Genomic DNA, 19,057 nt, shown 5'->3' on the forward strand with positions numbered 1-19,057 from the left:
AGTAAGGACATTGACCAAATTGTGGCTCCACAAATACTTACAGGTGCTCACAGAGCCCTGCCAGCAAGAAATCTCCTGCAATACACCCAGATTCTTCCTGCTTACCTTCTACTGTTTTGTACTGGAAATCATTCCTAGCAAAATTATACTCAGCACAATACACACATCTGGTATATGTTACTCGTTCATTTAGGCTTTCCACTGGCCATGTGAAAGGGTGTAACTATTTATATTACTTTAGTATTTCTTCTCTTCATTCATTTATTACACAACTTCTATGTTTGGTAATAATAATCTGTCCTCACAACAACTTGTCCCCCAACTTTCCTACATGTGATGCATGGAAAATATTAACCAAATGAATGAATAACACCAAAAAGTAGAGATATTATTTTTCAAAAATTCTGCAAACCCCAAATCCCAGAACTGCTTCCCAGCAGGTTTTATTTTGTAAATATTCCCAGAGGGCAGGAGCAATCTATGATGTGGCATTATGATACCACCAGCAAGGGACATAAAATGTTTCTCAGTTGTACTTTTCATGTAAATTATCAGTAAGAGAAGAATGATATGTCTATAAAGACAGTGCAGTAGTTGCACTTAATTTCAGTTCACAGGTCACAAGATTATGAGCAAACTTTCATACACCACTTCAGTGTAAATCATAACTTATATTTGTTATCAGCATCAGGGATTTTTGTTTTTAATCTGGAAAACAACTACTATCTATTTTGCTTTTTTAAAGATATTTTGTTCCAAGTTGTTCTGGGTTTGGCAAATCCCTATAAAGACCATTAGACCATTGTCCACTGAGAGGCAAAATGCTGTCATTCAAACCCCATTTCACTACTGCCTCACACATGAGGACAGAACAAGAGTGCTGGAGTGATAATGAGCTTAGGAAAGAACGGTGGAAGATGCACTAAAAGTACACCAAGCAAGAGGAGACTCACACAGTCTCTTATTGCAAACAGCTTATTTCTGTCCCTGTGCCAGCAGAACTGTGGAGCTCAGGACCAGCTCCAGTGACAATGGTGGAGGACAGAGCAGTGGTAGAGAAATGAAGGTGGTGCAGCTCCTGTCACAGAAACCTCAAGCCTCAAAGTTACCAGGGCTGACAGGAGAACACCTCCCTTAGGCCAATACCTTCCTTTGTGCTGTACCATACATGAGGCATTATCAAGGATTAAGATGCAGCAAAATGTAGAAAGCAGAAGCTCCGTTCTCACAGCTATTGGAGAATAACATGCACTTAGAAAAAATCCCCTTTCTGCCCAGGTGGAAGGGATTTTGCTACTGGCTAGGCTTCAGCTTGGGTCAAACTTTCATCTTTATCCACTAATTAGCTTGATATCTCTCCACTGCTGTAACCCTTTCCTTAAATATAGGACCAGCCTCTGTCCTCCAGAATTCTCTAGTGCACCAGAAAAATCTTAAGTGAAGGAATAGTAAATCCTACCTAAAATTAATAGATATTTTAAATTAGAAACCAAAGGACACTTCACTGTTCAGGAAACCAGAACAGCCATTCCCCAGTCCTATGGGCAGTATAACCAGTGCAGACTCCATGTGAGGCTTTTGATAAAGGAGGGTATATATTCAGATACCCAAAAATTTCAGAGTTTGACCTGCCAAAGACATGAAGTAGTAGTGGCTTTTACTGTAGCAGAATCACTGAGTAATACCACCCAGGGGAAAACTCCAGGCAAGTTCTCATCTGCTTGCCATTATAAATTATGTCTACCCTTCAGCTGGACTTATGTAATTTTCCCTATGGAGACACACCGAAGTTGTACAACTTTTCAGCAAGTCATTCTGGGGAAAAGTCCAATAGAAACCTGCCTGTGTTTTGGCAGAATTTAAGGGCTAATATCCAAGGAAATAATCCAGAAAGCCAGCTTTCCAAAGGATATTTAGCCTTGGGGACACCTAAAAATTTTTAAGTGTTCCCAAAGCGTTTCATCCACACCTGTACCAAAGTGCAGGGCAGTTTGGAAGGTTTCTCACACGGGTCCATCTAAGCTCTCCCAAGCTTCAGAGCCCAGGCAGCAGTGCCTGCAGGCCAGTGAGCTCCCCAAAGACACACTCAATCCCTGATTAATTGTGCAGCAAAGGAGGCTCTAATTTGCAAACATCCAAACCCCAGCCCACTGCAGGTTCAGTGCAATCAAGAAGGAAATACAGAGGGCTAATGCATCCTTTGCACCTGTTTGTTTTTTACTTTCTAAGCACCTCTCTCCTCTTTAAGGTAACTGATATATTATATGAACCACTGGGCATAGGGGATACATCCATCATTGCACATATGCATAAAAGAAAAGTAAATTACATGAAAAATGTTATTAAGAAAGAGGACCTAAATTCATCTTTTGATTTATACTGAGTCAAGCCTGTTTAAGACAGAGGCTTACTTTGAAACAAATTTTGTTAGCCCTGAGATTCCATTAGAAAAAGAAAACTGTGAGCTGGTTCTTCAGTGAGTCTACATTTCGTCATCAGCTTCCTCATTTTGCAACTTGAAAAAGGGGTTTGATTTCTTTGTAATAATAAATAATTAAATAATCATGTTGCACTGTTTGTCCATAGATATCAAAACAAATTAAAAAATATGTCTTACAATCAATTGACTGTTGTTTGCACCCTTCTGTACCCTTACTGCCGTGGGGCTTGAACCAAACCTTTAATGCTGCTACAGGCCAGGTGCTGCTAATATTTATTTTATGTATAGCATTATTTCATATAAACACAGACTTGTTTATTTCCATCATATCTATGGCTATTAACTTTGACCTTAATTTTACAACAGTGACTGAGGATCAGCTGGACTTACCCAAACAAAGTAGTTTCACTCTATTCAATAGGTTGCCCTCTGTAATGACTGTCAGTCAATAAGGGTATTTAAGAAAGAAAATGAACCCGTCATCTCAGAGATTTTTCGTGTTGATTCTCTCAAATATTTTGGGTTTGACTACATTACAGTTATTTCCAAAGTGTATGTGTACTGGCCTTTATGTTTCATAACAAATGTCTTTAAAACTTGATTTTATAATTGAATTGGTATTTATTTTGCCAATAAGCTTATTTCTTATGAGCCTGTTTTCGGCACATGCTCTGTGCTGCTTTCACATTAACAATTAACAAGGCACATTTAACTGAACCCCTACTGCTGCAATGTGATCTGTAGCTAGAAACTTTGTGGGAGTCTTTACTCACAGTTAACAAAAGTGAAGTCAAAATGGACTGACTGACTAGGATATGCTGGAAGAGGAAGCAATCAGGAATTTCAATTTCATATTAATTTTGTATGGTAAGATATAACACAGGTAGAAACCAATGCTTGTTAGTTTTGGAAAACGTTTTTTTCCTATTTCATTTGTTATTTCCTGATTCAATTAAGAAAAACCTGAGATAACATAGAGAACACTTTCGATTCACCTGATTTCAATGATTTATTTTGTGCCAAAAGGCTAAAGACAGTACCCTCCAATAAAATATTGCACAGAAAAAAAACTTTCTGAACTACCTATAAAAATTTTGTTTCCATTTCTAAAATCAGTACAATGATCTACTGAACAGGTTAAGATTAAATTTTACTAAGGCATAGCAGAGGCAGAAAAATTGGAAATCTCACTTCTAGGCAGATGCAGACATGAGCATAAAATGTCTGGAAAGCACCAACATTCAAATACAGATGTGGATTTAAAATTCTGTAAGGTTTCTGTATCTATAGGACACATTATCCACAGCGGCTGCACACAGCAACTTCCTGGGCAAAGTCTTTCACCTATTTACATGGTCTGTTCTATCAGCCAAGCTTTTCCCCAAAACATGAGGTTAAATCAAAAGTGTTAATGGCATCTTTCAGTGCTACTAGCTGTAAACCTCCTTTATAATAACATTTAAAGCATTAAACAAAAAAATCTGTCCTTACTTACAAGGCAAAGCAGAAAAGGAAGGTCATTCATTACACCCCATTCACTATTTTCTGTTTCATTCTGTAAATATTATAGTGCTACTGAGAAAAAATATAATGTCTGAGGTTCTCAGATCTTCCTTCAGAGTTTCAATCACTTGCTTCCCAAGAAGGGGTTTAACAAATACCACACTGTTCTGTCAATATTTGTATGCAGCACCACACAGGGCAAGCTGCCAAACTTGCATGGTTTAAAGAGCCAAGGGTGGAAAACTGACACCCTAACAAACACACTCCCGGCTTTGTCTCTTTTAAGGTGGTGGTAAAAGTGTCATCTTTGCCTCTGACTGCAGTTTCGGAAGGCTCTTTTGTTTGCTTGCTCTACTTCTCCAGAGACGCAGTATTTAATAATAACTGTTCACTAAACTTTAGGGATTTGTTTCATGCTCAAACATTTCTTATGCAATTATAAACCTTTTGCTCTCCACCAGCTGCACTTTAAATGTATTTTAATTGGCTGGAATTTAGAAGGAATCCATTTGGCAGTCATTTACATTTGAAGCACGCCCCTAGCAGCTGAAACAGACCCCAGAAGCAACCCGATTACTTCATCAAAAGAAACTGCTTGAATACCCTCAACTCCTACATAACTACAGTGAGCTCTATTATATAGGTGTGGTGATGTAATTAATAATTCTCTGCTATGTTTTTGCTTATACTGGGACTAGAATGGATTAGCAACTGATGCATTTAGGGAGTGGTCTCAGGTTTACAGCACTCAGCATCAGTTTTCAAACATCCCTGTCTTTCCAGAGGGGCCTTTCTGGTGCTGTTTCTCTATCTGATGTAGCAGCACTGTGCCTCTAACACTGGTATTATTGTTTCTATACTTGCAGCACAGCAAGAATGTCACCAGATGGATTTTTGTGTATAATATTATTTTAAAAGCTTCTAATACACTAGTTATTCATGGATCAAAGTATAAACTAAGTTTAGGACATTACATTAGGAATGGCTCAGTTTTCCATTTCTCTTTATTTTTGGGCTCCTAATGTGTATTGCAAGCCAACTTTGCAGCCCTTGATTTAATGTAGTACGTTCACCCTAGCCTGCAGTTTGTAATGCAGAGGTTTAAGAGTTGACAGCAGTAGGGAGAGCTACCAACAGCTGCTCAGAAAAAAAGAATGAGAAGACATTAAGGGGAGAACCACAAGAATTCCCACTGTAAAATGCAGCATTTAGGATAAATGTAGTGACATTAACAGGTCAGATTTAAAAACAGAGAGACATTCCAAGTGGTGCTGATTGAACGCATGGTATCTGAAAAACCCAGAGCTCTGCAATCCATGAAAGCTCCTGTGAAATTGTAACTGCTTGAGAGTTCACTTATCATCAGCGTGCCGTGGAGGATGAAGGAGCAAAAGAAAAGGGATTATTCTCTAGCTGAAGTACAATGAGAACTGTTTTCTGCACTGAAAAGGTGAATAGTTCTTGAAGTGAAGTTATGACAATACTTGCTGCCTACAGAGAAAAGCAGCATTTCAAGTGCATTGTATGAAAAGGAGAAGGATTAATGCCACAGAGAGAGACCATTATACCATAGAAGAGCTGCATATTTTAATAATTTGACTCCATCCAGCTCTGGAAATTTACATAGTTAACTGGCTTATATTCCCAAGAAGTGAAAACCTTCAGTGTACTGAGTTCTTAAGAGAACTTACTGGACAAAATACTTTTAAAAAGTCCTGAAAACATGCAGAAATTGCCAAAACAGATGATAAAACATGAGAAGCCAAATAACTTATGTTTCAACCACCTAATGATACTTCACTGAGAGAGGGCCAAACAGCTTTCCAGACTCTGCATTATTACAGTAACCCAGTGTACCATGCTCATTTAATGTATTTCATCCTCAAATATATTCATGATATACAGAAATATTCTTGCTTTCCTCCTTTTGAAGGCACAATACCTATGACCAACCTGTGACAGGACCCAGCTCCTCCATGCCTTCCTCAATTTATAATTGTCCCATGTAGAGACACTTGTGGCCACAACCCAGATCAGAGCTGACTCAGGTTAACAGCTGAAAAACACAAGGGAGAATCTTAGATCTCAGAAAGCCAAAGGAAACAGAAGTGGGGCTTAAATCCAGAGTTCTTTCACCCTCATCCAAGCAGAAAAGGAAGATTAGAGAGCTGGATACCTTTGTCTCATCTGTAGCCTACCAAAACAGATGACAAAACTCCAACTGAGTTCAAAAGGTGACACAGACAGAAGAAGAAAAGAAGAATTGCAGAACTATCTGTGACCTCAGCTTGAAATGAAAAGAAAATCCTATATCATTACAAGCAAACAAAATACATCATATTTGAATCCTTACTCATGCATCACTGAAAACTTCACAGCTTTGCTACATGACTTTATATGGGTTTTTTAAAAAATCATAGAAACTTCCTGATAGAAGGACTAAGTGAAAATATCCAGAGTATCAATAAGAATGGTATGATGGGTGATGAGGAGTTCTAGAGAGGAAGGCAAATGACAACAGGCATAACAGCCAGTTCCCATCCTCCTGCCTGTGCTGAGGGGCAAGCAGCAAACTTGGGAAGAAAAAGGTCAGCACAGTATTCATGCTGTCACTCTGGGAATCCCCCGCCTTGTCAGGGACTGTGTGGTGACAGCCATGAAACCCTGATGTGTCCTTGACTCTTACAGAACACTGAAGACAATTGGCCATTATTTAGCTTCAATATCTATCTTCACTATTATTTAAATGTGAGACATTGGCAAATGTTTCCAAAGAAACAGTAGTGGTGTGATTTTCTAAAGAGGGAGACTGATTTATTTTCATGCCTTATCTGAGATTCGAGTCACAACAACAATAAGCCTCACAAGAGCTGTACACTAAACTAATTTTCTGGTAGCAGTTCTGCAAGAAAAACCTTGGATTGACAAAACTTAAGCATAAGAAACGTTTACTATTAAGACAGTTAATAGCCCTAAGCACAGGGAAAAGGAAAAACATTTCTTTGAAATTTCAGAAACTATTAAAAATAGAAGACAGAGAGAGAAATATGGGTGCTTTCAAAGGAAAGATAATCAATCCTTCAAATGCAGATGTATCAAGCAGTAAAGAATATTTCCACCATGCCTAATGGAAAGTCTCTGCTGCCCTCCCTCCCTTACTGCTCTGGGAATTCGGCTGGACAAGAGGAAAAAAACCACATTACATTCATACACACAAGCAAAAATTAATTGTGGCAACGGAGACACCCCATAGTGAATGAAAAGCTGGTGTGCTCTTATGCAAATTCTGTGCATCAGTGAAACAGATTCCAGTCTAACAGAACAACCTCCAGGAGATAAATAAGGCTATTAGTGTAACTGATACCTGGTTGAAAATGAAAGAAGTGAGGGGGATGAGAACACAAGCCTGTAGGATCTATTAAAAGAGGAGCCCAGCAGTGTCCTAGTGAAACATATGAGAAATTACAAAAATGATGTCTCTGAAGAGGACTCTAGGAATAGTATGTCACCTAGCCTTCATGGCAGAAACCTGGAAGAGGAAGTATTAAAATGAAGCTTATTGTAACCTTTGGAAAACTAGGTGAGAACACTGGACATTTAATTATGTTTCTTTAATCCAGAGGCTGCCCATGTGAAACACTCTGAAAGCAAGTAATTGGATGATCAGGCTCACCCTGGTCTTAACTGAAATAGGCAGGCAGAAGGAAAGCAGAAAATAAATTGCAGCCTTTGCACTCACAAAGTGGAATTATCTCTGTACATTTTACATCATTTTCTGCCTCTCCATCTGCCTTCTGTACATTTCAAGATTTCCAAATCTCCACAGACAAGTGTAAGATAACAGTAGAGTTAAGCTCCACTGACCTGTAATACTTTCCTAAGTATCACCCAAAAGATGTCACAGCACACGCACAGCTCCCTCCATGCTGTGGTGTATGGGAAGGAATGTATATTTATTAAAATACATTTATTTCTCTGACCTTCTTTTGAAATCTGGTTCTGCATCCTTGGTCTCTTTCTTCAGGGAATTGCATCCCTGAATTCAGCCCGACATACACATTAAGGTGTATCTTCATGAAGAATGTAAAAAATCTCTAAAACTCACGGTATGGCTGCCTGGTCCCAGGCAAGATTTTACTCCATTGAAGCACTCCTGCTGCACTGCTTATCCATACTGACAATTCCCCTGTGGAAATAGGGCTTAATAAAGACATGACCAGGTATGAATGTGTCTTATGCTTCTGAATAGCAAAGTTGAGGCCTGGTAAACAAAAGAATTTATACAAAATATATCTTATCCTTTTTGGATGGCGGTAACCTGATCACAAGACCTTGATGTTGTGCAGTAGTAGAATGGGTGAGGAAGACGTTCCCTTTCCCTGTGCATTAACACCTCACCTTCTTGAGATCAGCTGCAAGGGGTTTGGGGATGTTAGAAACCAACCCCCCCTTGCAGTAAGCAGCACTCTGAGAAATGCTTCAAATGTCATCTGTCTGTGACTCCTTTGAAGGAACAAAATCTCTGATACTGGAACTGGAACACAGGGCATGTTAGGGAATACCAGGAGCTGCGAGGACAGACACCCTTTGATAGATCAGTTCCCTGAAGATAAGCTGCATGCATTGTTGCTCTGTTATCTGCTGCACACACTCCTGCGATAAAGTATTTCCAGCACCATTACATTCTTTTAAGTAGGCCTCAGTGCTAAATATGGAAAAAAATTTTCAAAAAATAACAATTAGTTTGTGTCCAAGGTTAAATCCTTACTATCAGCAAAATTGGCTGGGTATAAAGTTATATTATTCAGCCTGAAGATAAATTTGGAAGCTTATCGTGGTATTCGTGTCCCTGGGCTCCTTACCGTAACTTCTCAAATTTTCCCCACAAAATACTATGACTTTCTTGTTGCTTCATTTCACCTGAAAAGGGAAAAGATATTTTAAATGTGAGTTTGGATTCAGAATTGATGGAATCATATGCTTTGCAAATCACAGCAGTCAGAGAAGGCAGTGATCTGTTCATGAAGAGGAGAATAAGACCAAACCTGGTTGATACAAAAAACTCCAGACCATTCCTTTGCACAGGCATGGCCTCGGAGTTCAAGTTTTCAAGGCAGAAGACACCAAAGGCTGTGAATAATGCAACTGACTGCAAACAGGTCTGGACAACATATCTGACTAGAGGGCAAAAGTAAACAGAGGTGGAGCAAAAACAATCCAAATTATGCATCCTGCATGGATGCACATTCACCTCCAGGGGAGTCAGTCTGCTGTCCTGGAGATGTGTCATCTTGAAGTGAACAATATTTAGTTTGATGCACAAAGACAAATGTTATTTTCGGTTGCTGCAAGCTGGTTTACCATTTAACCAAATAGACTCACATGTCAAGCTGTGACAACTTGAAAAGTAATATAAAAGAACCATAGCAAAACTATATATTTTTAAAAGGTATCAATTTATCACTCTCGTCTTGTGATACATATAGCACCCCATTGTAAATATTTAAAATATTTAAAACACCTACTGCTATTCTAGGAACTTTCATTGGGAATTAAATTATTTACAAAAGCTGGAAAAGACACAGGGAAGCCCATGGCTGCTCATTCTTATTACTTTTATCAGCTTAAGTTTCTATTAAGTTAACAGTTAGGCTGAGGAAGACTAATGGATACTTGGCACAAGAAATCAAGGACCTCTACAAAACTCAGTGGATTTTAATGTACATTTTTAATAATCTCTTCCTCATAAGCATTCCCAGCATGTAACAAAATAATGCCTGAAAGTTCATTCAAGGACATTATTTCCTGTAAATATCAGAAGCTATGACATTCTCATTAACTTAATTAAGACAACCTGAAAAGAGCAGGTGTTTTTTAATTAAGCTATGTACTGGAACAGCACAGAATGGTAATGTATAGTGTTACCAGTGACACTGGTAAAATACTAATTTTTGTGAAATAAAGTTCTGATCCAGGACACCAGCCATACCAGCAGATCATCAATCCTGGACCACCAGTGCTGGAGAATTTCTATACAAACACAGAATTCTAATATTTTCCTCTGATGGAAGAAAGTTCCAAATAATACTTTAATCACTCAGGTTTTCACCACTGCTTAGCAATTATTATAGCCATGAATAAATTAATAAACTTGTTTCAATTATTCATTTAATAACAGCAATTGGAACTTTATACAGTACTAGAGGATTCAGTACCTAAACCTTCCCAGAAGGCAGGGATATAGTAAATGACATGTTCTCATGATGCTTTTAGGTACTGTATAGATGGGACGTAATTAAAGTAAGATTTAATTAAAGCTTTTTTTCTCCAGAGACAGACAGGTAAAACATAACTTACTGTATTCTCAAGTACAAGAGAGTCTAAAATTGTCTTCACGATTACACAACTGAAGATTCCCAGCACAGCAAACGAGACATGCAGTGACAGTTGGGAATTAGTGTTGTTTCTACCTCTTCCCATTTCAATCTGAACTAATTTCTAATCCCTTGAAACAAAGCAGGCAGGGTCTATTCTGCTTAGTAAAGAAAACTTGTTTTTTGTACCTTACTGCTAAAAGATTGTATAGGTGATTCTGCTCATGCCAAACTGAACTGTTTCCAGTGGTGCACCACAAAAATCCACCTGTGTGGAACCAGCCACTTCAAAGTGTGTCTTTGGGCAAGTTACATAACTGGTTTTCTTTGTGGCAGTACTCACCACTATATCTATATATTTCTATACCTGTAGGTATAGAAAACAGTGCATCCAAGAAGCCACCACATTAATGAGCCCTCTATAAACTCTATGTCTGGTGTGAGATCTCTGAGATGAAGGCTGGCCTTGGTGCCCTGTGTGATGCATAGGGTGGGACTGAAAAGAAAAAAGAGAAAGAAAATAAACAAACCAACAGCACGTGATGAAATCAGGACTCTACATGAGGCCACACACTGAACTTCAGTCCCTCTTGAACCTGAAGCACTGGTTCAGGGTTCTCTAGAACTCCTTCTGCCTACTTCTACTCTAATTTGTGCCTCCATCTCTTAAGGATGTTTGGTAATAAAAGTACTCTGAAACCTTACACAGGAAGCTTCCAGAAGAAGTAACATCCTCCTCTGTATCTTCCAAGACAGCTAAAGGTAAAGTGTGCTAAGGAAAGTGCCACCCTTCAGTATTTTCTATACTAGCACAGGCCAGCAGCAAACAGAAGGTGTCCTACCACAGAGGCCCCCATAGTCAGCTGGGATGAACTCGATGTCTCTGCTGTCCACCCCCTCCACTGCAGGTGGGCAAGGGAAGGGCAGTCTGCCTGTTCAGAGCCCTCACCAGGTAAAACTGTCCATGGGCCAAGGGTTTTGCCGAGAGAATATAACCAAGAAGGCTGGGCTGCATTAATATTGAGAGTTAATTATTTTACATCTGCTTTAGGGCTGTTTATAAAATTATTCCCTTGGGCTAAAGAAGGGCCTAAAACAAGGTGAAAAACCCCATTTGAAAGCTAGTTGACCTGTGTTAAAACATGAACTAAAATATATAATATCATATAAAAGTGGAGTAACAGGTGGCCTTAGGCTTGGCTGACATTCTCTGAATGTGTGTACCAGGTATTGCACAAGTGCCAGTGACCGGATCTCCATGCAAAGGATTTTTGTCCTCAGCAGTCACCATGTGGTAGTTGGTTTGGTTTCCAGGATGATGCAGAAGGAAAACCCAGCTTATAAAGGCAGAACTGGGCCAGGAATCACAGCCATGAGGTAGAAATGACAGAGCAAACATCTGCCAGTCAGCACAGAATTACTGTCATTGTCTCTTCTTTCAGTTCCGTGCTCTGCAGAATGGGATAACTTTGTCCTCAAATGACTGTGGTAGAAAGAAACAAGAAATCTGCTGGAAGCACTTGCAGGAGCTGTACATTGTATTATTACTTGAGAAACACAATTATTTTAAAAATCTATTCTAGACACATGCTGTATTAAATTTTTCTGAGCATTGGTGATTTTTAGAATTTTCTTTGTTTATAGGGACATGGGAAAGAAAGTGGAAAAAAGTTGCAGCATGACTAGTAAACAGATCCAAATTTTCTTAGGACGCAAAATTAAGGCAGATCAGAGCTCTGTAAGATCTTCCAACTGCTCCACTTTTCCTCCAAAAGCCACTGAAGCTCTCTGAGCAGAGCAGAGAATGATATGGCCAGTTCTCCCGCACTAAATAATTGTGGTTGAAATCTGAACAAACAGACCTCTGTAGGATAACGCTATTTACAATTACTCATATTAGTGAACATGAGCATATATAAACACTCCAACCAGAACAAGAACATTTTGGTCAATGAACCAGCAAACAGGAAGAAAAAGGCAAAATCACTGCTGAAAAAAAAGATGAGAATAAAACAGCCAGTAAGAAGCAGTAAGTTTGGCATTTCAATTTATCTGACCTGAAATTCAGGTTTAAGGTACTTTTTCCTTCTTCACATTACTCTTCCATTTTCTGAGGCCCTTCAGTGCTATAGTGTGGGCAGCTCAATCTGCTCTTCTGTTTCTATTTCCAGGATAACAATAAGCATTCACCAGATCAAATCTGATTTGTGTCAGCGCAGCTTTTGGCCTGTGCCTCCTTGACCACACAGCCCACAGATGGGTTTTATCTAAGTTCAAAATAATAGAATGGATTACTTAAAGCATCTCCTGATGACAAAGCACTTTTAAGCATATTCATGGTGCAGGACTGAGAAAGGACAGCTGGACATCTGCAGGAACAAATGTGGTGTTTGTTTATAGCCAGAGTTTGCAGAGCCCCAGCAGTGATGCTCTGAGTCAATGCATCCTCCAGCTACCCAGGTCAGCACCATGTGTGCTGAGGTCACGTTAACCCTTCTGCACTTGCAGCAGAGTGTTCTGTAAACGATTGCTTACACCAGATTTCCACTCCAGAAGCCCTGTATGAGGGTCTTGTGTTGCCAGCACACTGACAGTGAATCAGACTCTGAGAATTTGACAGTAGACCAGTAATTAAATTTTAAACATACTGCCCAGCTGTGGAATTATTGAATCTAAATAAACTGCATGTCTAAGGCAATTTTCTTCCTTGCATGACAAACCTAGGTTGCTTTTAATCTGATCCCTAAATAGATGTCTCCCCTTTGTATTTAGCCAAATATTTTGCTGTAAAACTTTAACAAGGGGAATGATGATTCACCTGAATTATAGCTATACATCTGCAGGAACTGTTTGCAAGGATGCTTGGATGCTCAACACACCCATGGGACGGCTTGCAACATAATCCACAGGAATGTCCATTAGAAAAACCCAGCCATAAACACAGCAATATGAAGGTTTGTCTGGGAACCAGTCAGTTAAAACAAATATTTCTGCTCTGAGCAATTAGAATCCAAATTAAAAGGTGTTCTCTTCACCATGAGGTACATATGTATGGTTCACATAATTGAAAATTTCAGCTCTTAGGTCAGTAAGTGCATTCTTAAAAACTGCAAGCACAAGGGGCAGATAAAGAGCCCGAGCCCAGGTCAGCCTTGTATCACACATGAAGATTGATTGAGGCACAGCAATTGCAATAACAAGCATTTCAATCATGCCCTAGGCCTCGCTAGAAAAACGCTTTTAAAAGGCAACAATAGAGACACTACTGCTGATACAGGAAAACTCCAGTGTGTATCATCTGGATCTCCCAGATGCTAGGCTGTGCACTCATGATGGATTGACTTGTCTATACCACGAGAGCACGTGGGGAGCATTTCATTGTTCTCCTCTTCTGCCCCTATTCTTTGGACTCAGCCCCCACAGTAATTGGGCACGGGGCTGCACAGGGCCTCAATGGCATCACATGGCTTCTTTCCTGCCCTATCATCACCATGTTCTGGTTATTACTTTTCTTCCAAAGAAAAATTGTACAGGTTCTGCTCTTCATGACTCAGAAGGCAGCTGAAAATGAAGATGATAAGCCTTAACAACCCTAGCAGATATAATGTATTTGATATGCTATTTTTATTCTACTGTCATGTTGCAATTAAAAGGAAAGATTTGCCACCTCCTTCTTCCCAATTAAAAATCTCCAGATGGAGGTTGACTGGGCTTGCTGTGGGGGAATAAGAAGTCACATTCATCCAAGAAGATAGCAACACTTTTTGTCTGCAGTACCAAAGCAGTAGTCTGAAGGTTCAGAATGGGAATTTACAGAGATTCAGCAACATTTTTATATAGAAGAGGCTCACACTGGATGGAAAAGGAGAATGCATTCATTCGGTCAATGATCAGAAAGACTCCAGCTCTACAAATCACTGTAAAATCAATGCTACAGCTTTGCAGTACATTGAGGATTTCCAGGTTGTCTGAGCTGTTTCCATTCTGTGCTGTGGGAGGGATTCTATCTGTCATAATTCCTATTTATTCTGTCTGTACAAGAACAAAATAGTGCACATCTGTGGTACTTGTGCCTTTTCATAGGGAAAAAACCCAGAAAAACTGACCAAATCATAGAATAGTAAAGTTGATTTGGGAGAGAAGATAGGAGAAAAAGCAATTTTTTTATACAAAAGGATCTTGGAGCACTAGAAGACTGCTGTAGCAAAAACCAGAGACCTGAGTGGAAACTAGAGCTTTGATGGATGAACAGGCTGCTCAGAGTTGCATGATGAGGAGTTCTGTTCCTTCTGCTTCATCACCTGTATTCATGTCTAGCGCAGAAAGAAGAGTCTCCGGGCTCAGGGTTGCTGCTGATTTAAAAATAGATCTGCTAACCTGTGGTTTAATAGTTATAAGCAAAGACTGTACAATTTGTTAAGTTTCAGGACAAGTTTAGTCATATTTCCATAGCACAGTAAATCCACCTAGCCCTCTGGCAAGAAAATGAGAGATCACAGAATCAAGAACAAACATGTACTGTTGGAGGATGCACATTACATTTCTAAGCTCAGACACTTAAAAGTTTTCACTATAAAGCAGTTAATGATGGGCCAAAACCCCAAAGGTTTTTATCCTGCTTTCCCAGCTGTCAGCTTCAGCTACAGATAAAGTAGGATCCTGATTTGAGCTTCATAGATAAAGCCAGCAAAACATGCAAAGTTGAGATCTTTTTTTTTTTACAAACAACAAAAGTACCAAATTTTATATTTGTGCCTGGGAAATACAGTTGTTTCCCTAAATCTGTGAACTTGGCCCAAAAGTCAAAGGCCTCAGAGTAATTGTGGCAAACTGAGAAAAGGGCAAGAGTTGCAGTGCACATCTGGTGGATGGAAAGCAGCCCCAGGTACTTGCAGGGGTGTCACCAGGGATATTCCCAGTAAGTGGACTGGTGTCGTTTCCATTGACTTCATCACCCACTTGATTTCAAGCAACATGTTGTAATGCAGCTCTGTTAACAAAAATCTTGTATTCATATTGTCAGAGCCTGTGAAATCTGTGGAAATTATTATTTTTTGCTAAAAAAGCGGAAGAAAACAAAACTCCTGACTTCTTCAAAATATAAAATTTGCACCAAAATCAAGATGATAAATTTATGTGTCTCAACATAAGTTCTGATAGCTGATTTACTGATTAGTTCTGAGGGAGCATGGAGAATAGAATCACTTCCCAGAGATTAGAACATGAGTTTTGGACAATAAAAAGTGCATCAGTCATCCATTCCTCTGAAATAAGTGTCATTCATCTTAATATGCATTCCTGTCCTCTTGCTTCATTTCAGTTGGAAAAGAATCTGGTAAAACTTGGTATATTTTTATATAAACTAAGCAGTGAAAGAATTATTTACTCTGAGTATTACTTAAGACTGAATATGTAGTCATTTTTTTTAAAACATGGGTTAGGATAAAGACTATTTTTTTTCATTTTGCACATACCAGATCTACAAAGGAAATATAACACACTTTTAGAATTCCAGGGTGTACTTTTTTAAATCTTCAACTACATTAATGCTAGTGTTCTTCATATTTGAAAAAAAAATAAAAATCAAAAAAAGACGGATTATTAAGTGATTTAAATCGCAGCAGAGCCTTTACAACTGACTCAACAACCAGCTGTGAAAAGAGCCAGATTCTAGATGAAATGGACTGTAACATATTTACAAAAGAAAGTAAGGAACATAACCTTTGACTTTCCCTTAGGCCTCATAAAAGAGGTTCAGATGTGATTTAAGAGACCTGAGGAAGGAAGGTACGGAGCATAGCAGACTTATTTGATGAAAAATGAAAGAAAAACTGCTAAACCCACCAAAATTGAGTTACTTAAAATATTATAAGCTCAATTATTTGAAATTAATTATACATTTCATCCTCTCTTCTTCCAAGAGACTATTACAAACAGTGTAAAAATCTATTAGTAAACTGATGTGATTCCATGTAAAGTATTCTTAAAGAAGAAAAATAAAAAATTAAACATCAGAAATACTCTTTGCAGTCAGTTTAGAGCAACAGCAACAAAATAGGAGTCTTGCTCTGTCCCTCTGGCAGTAAAGTTCAGACCTGCACCAAAACCCTAATTGTCCCTGCAAGAATGTTTCTTACTACAGTGTGAAAAACTGAGGGGAAACTAGAGAGAAATTCAGAATTTACTTAAAGATAATTTAACTACTTCATTTCCCCATCACCACAACTACGTCATTTCTCCAGACCCATGTTACCCACGGCATCTTCCTTCCTTCTTCCAGCTTATCATACACCAGCACAAGCCTTCTGAAAAATCTGATATCTCAGAAGATATTTTCATATTTAGTGAAGAGTAAAAAGAAGTAAAAAGAAAAAAAAAGAATAGTCAGGTGCTCTATGAATCATAGTGTGGTTTGAAGTCTGAATTCCTTAATAGTAATGTTTTTGCTGACACATAATGTTTTTATTTGCCTTCAGAACTGTCTGTGTTAATAATGAGTAATTCTACTTGGAAAATATTTACATTAAAGTATTTATTCTTATGTCACAGGCATAAAGAGTGTCTTCTGTAAAGGGAAAGAGCAGCCAGGAAATGACTAAGATTGAAGCCAATTTTAATGTGCTGCCCTGGGATATCCTACCAGAAATCGAATGCCCATGAGGGCTATGACTCCAAGCTCAGCCACCTCCTCTTGGGAGACACAGGGATGGACCAGCCCTCGGGATCTGGGCACTGCACTGCATTCAGCCAGTCAGACAGAAACCTTTTAGGAGTTGCCAGCACAGTGATGGTTTTCAAAGCCAGTCCAGTGTAGCCTGCAAACACAATTTAGAGTCATGTAGACTATAACATCTACAGGATTAACTAATACCTCAAGCAGAGAACTATTTGCCATATTTCACTAATACCATGCCATTTTCCTTTACCAATCCCAAGTTCACTCTACACAGGCATTCTCATTTGGAGACAGAGGGAATACAATGCACTGTAATGAGGGTGAAGGGATTAATGATCTCTTCTGGAAAGACTGTCTGTGGAGAACAAATAGAATAATTAAGGGCTATGCTGATTGATTTTAGATGTGAGGCAGGCAATACCATGAGTCTGAACTCAGAACTATGCAGACAGCAAAGCTCATGGAACAACTGAACTGGGCATTAGCAGTTAAATTAACATTAAGTTGGGAATCCAAAACCAAACTTTCAGACAAATTTTAACACCCCATATTAAAAATTCTGAGAGAGCAGGACAATGAAAGTAAAACAGAAGAACCCTTACAGAATGCAATTCCTACTAATTATTGTCTCTAATAATATCTACTCACACTTTTTAAATACCAGTTTGCATTTCACTAGAGAGTTTGTAAATTATATGGTAAGATTAGAAAGATCTTTACTGATGCCTTTGTTTGCCAAAACATCCAAGATGCCTTTGCATCAATTTAAAGATACTCCATTGTAGGTAAGAAACATAACATCATCTCTTTGTGTTAAGTTTAAAAGTTGAAGTTTAAATGGTCTACAGTGGTTTCAAAGTTTTCAATTGCAATTGAATATATCTTTTAAAAACAAAGTCATTGCCTCTATTAAAAATCTTTGCCAGAAAACTTCCTGCACACGGTGTTTGCTGTACAAGGGCTGCCCAGTTTAGGCAGAAACAAGCTCTTCTGAGAAACTGTGAAATCATGGTTAAATAGTATAAAGAGGAGACTAGAAGGGAACTTCCCAGTGCTGAAAATAGGGAGTAAGGACAGTGCAATGTGCTGCCAAGCACCAATAGCGAAAGGTTTCCCAACTTTGTCAAAGTAGGCTGTAAGCAAACCCACCAGACTGAGGTGCTGAATGTGACTCTGCCTATAATAGTTATTTAAAACTGAGAACAGAGAAATAAAGCTGAAAAGAACAGAGTAAACCATTACCCACATCATGTGTTTTTCTTCACAGCCATATCCAAAGATGAACATCCCAGGAATTCTGCAGACGTCTCCCTTAAATTCCTAACAGAAGATAAATATCTGCTGGGACTGAAACAGAACCAAGCAGATAAATGTTTCAGGCTGAAAATGCACAAAGGACTTTGCATATCTTCAATACCTCTTTGGACTCTCTGACTGTGGGAGACAGCAGTGAAATTCAGTGCAAAACAAAGCCACATAACAGAGAAACAATTAAGATATGCCTTAGTCTCTAAAAATTCTGGCTTCCAAACACAGCAGGTTCTCTGTTTGCTTTGCATGACTGAAGGAGAAAACCCAAACATGATACATCACTTTCCCTTTTGAACTTGCACTTTTAAATGTTTCCAACAGCCTGTGCAGGAGGCAATCAAGGAACTAATGAGATGGCTACATATGGCCTTTGGATGTTGTGACCACTGCGTGCCCCACGAGCCACAGTGCCTGCTGTACATCACTCCTTAATGACATCTGTCCCCTCACAGGACAGCCCACCTGGCAGCACCTATGGGCTGGAGAGCCAGTTGCCTCTGTTGTGGTGGGGACAAAAGGTTGACAAAAGGACACTATTCATGCAGCTCTGTGACAGATTGTGCGGCACAGCATGGGCTCCTGGCACCGTCCTCCGCTCCAAGCGTCCTCCTGAAGGGAGCGGGTCGAAGGCAGAGCGTTTTCCCATCAGTTCTTATCATTTCTAAATTCTAGGTGGATAAACAGTGCAAAAAGCTTGCATTTCATCAGTGTCCTTGCCCACAAGCCATCTGAACCTTTCCCAGTTGTTTTGCA

General features: G+C 39.1%; 1 protein-coding gene across 5 annotated transcripts in view; it reads right to left on the reverse strand.

Annotated features, from left to right (window-relative positions):
* Window positions 1–19,057, reverse strand: part of NCKAP5 (NCK associated protein 5) — a 453,280-nt gene that overhangs the window by 373,114 nt on the left and 61,109 nt on the right. Inside the window, exons 4-5 of one of the 5 annotated variants that reach the window (XM_086898605.1) lie at window positions 8,806–8,863; window positions 8,049–8,129 (exon numbers count right to left, since the gene is read on the reverse strand). The exons of 2 other annotated variants lie outside the window; for them this stretch is intronic. The gene's annotated coding sequence lies outside the window, so the exon portion shown is untranslated. Of the gene's footprint in view, window positions 1–3,935; window positions 4,116–8,048; window positions 8,130–8,805; window positions 8,864–19,057 lie in introns of those variants that run through there. 2 more of the 5 variants (XM_086898604.1, XM_086898608.1) reach the window with 2 other exon arrangements.

Source organism: Cyanistes caeruleus, chromosome 7, assembly GCF_971803275.1.
Source record: "Cyanistes caeruleus chromosome 7, bCyaCae1.hap1.1, whole genome shotgun sequence".
NCBI classification, from domain to species: domain Eukaryota; kingdom Metazoa; phylum Chordata; class Aves; order Passeriformes; family Paridae; genus Cyanistes; species Cyanistes caeruleus.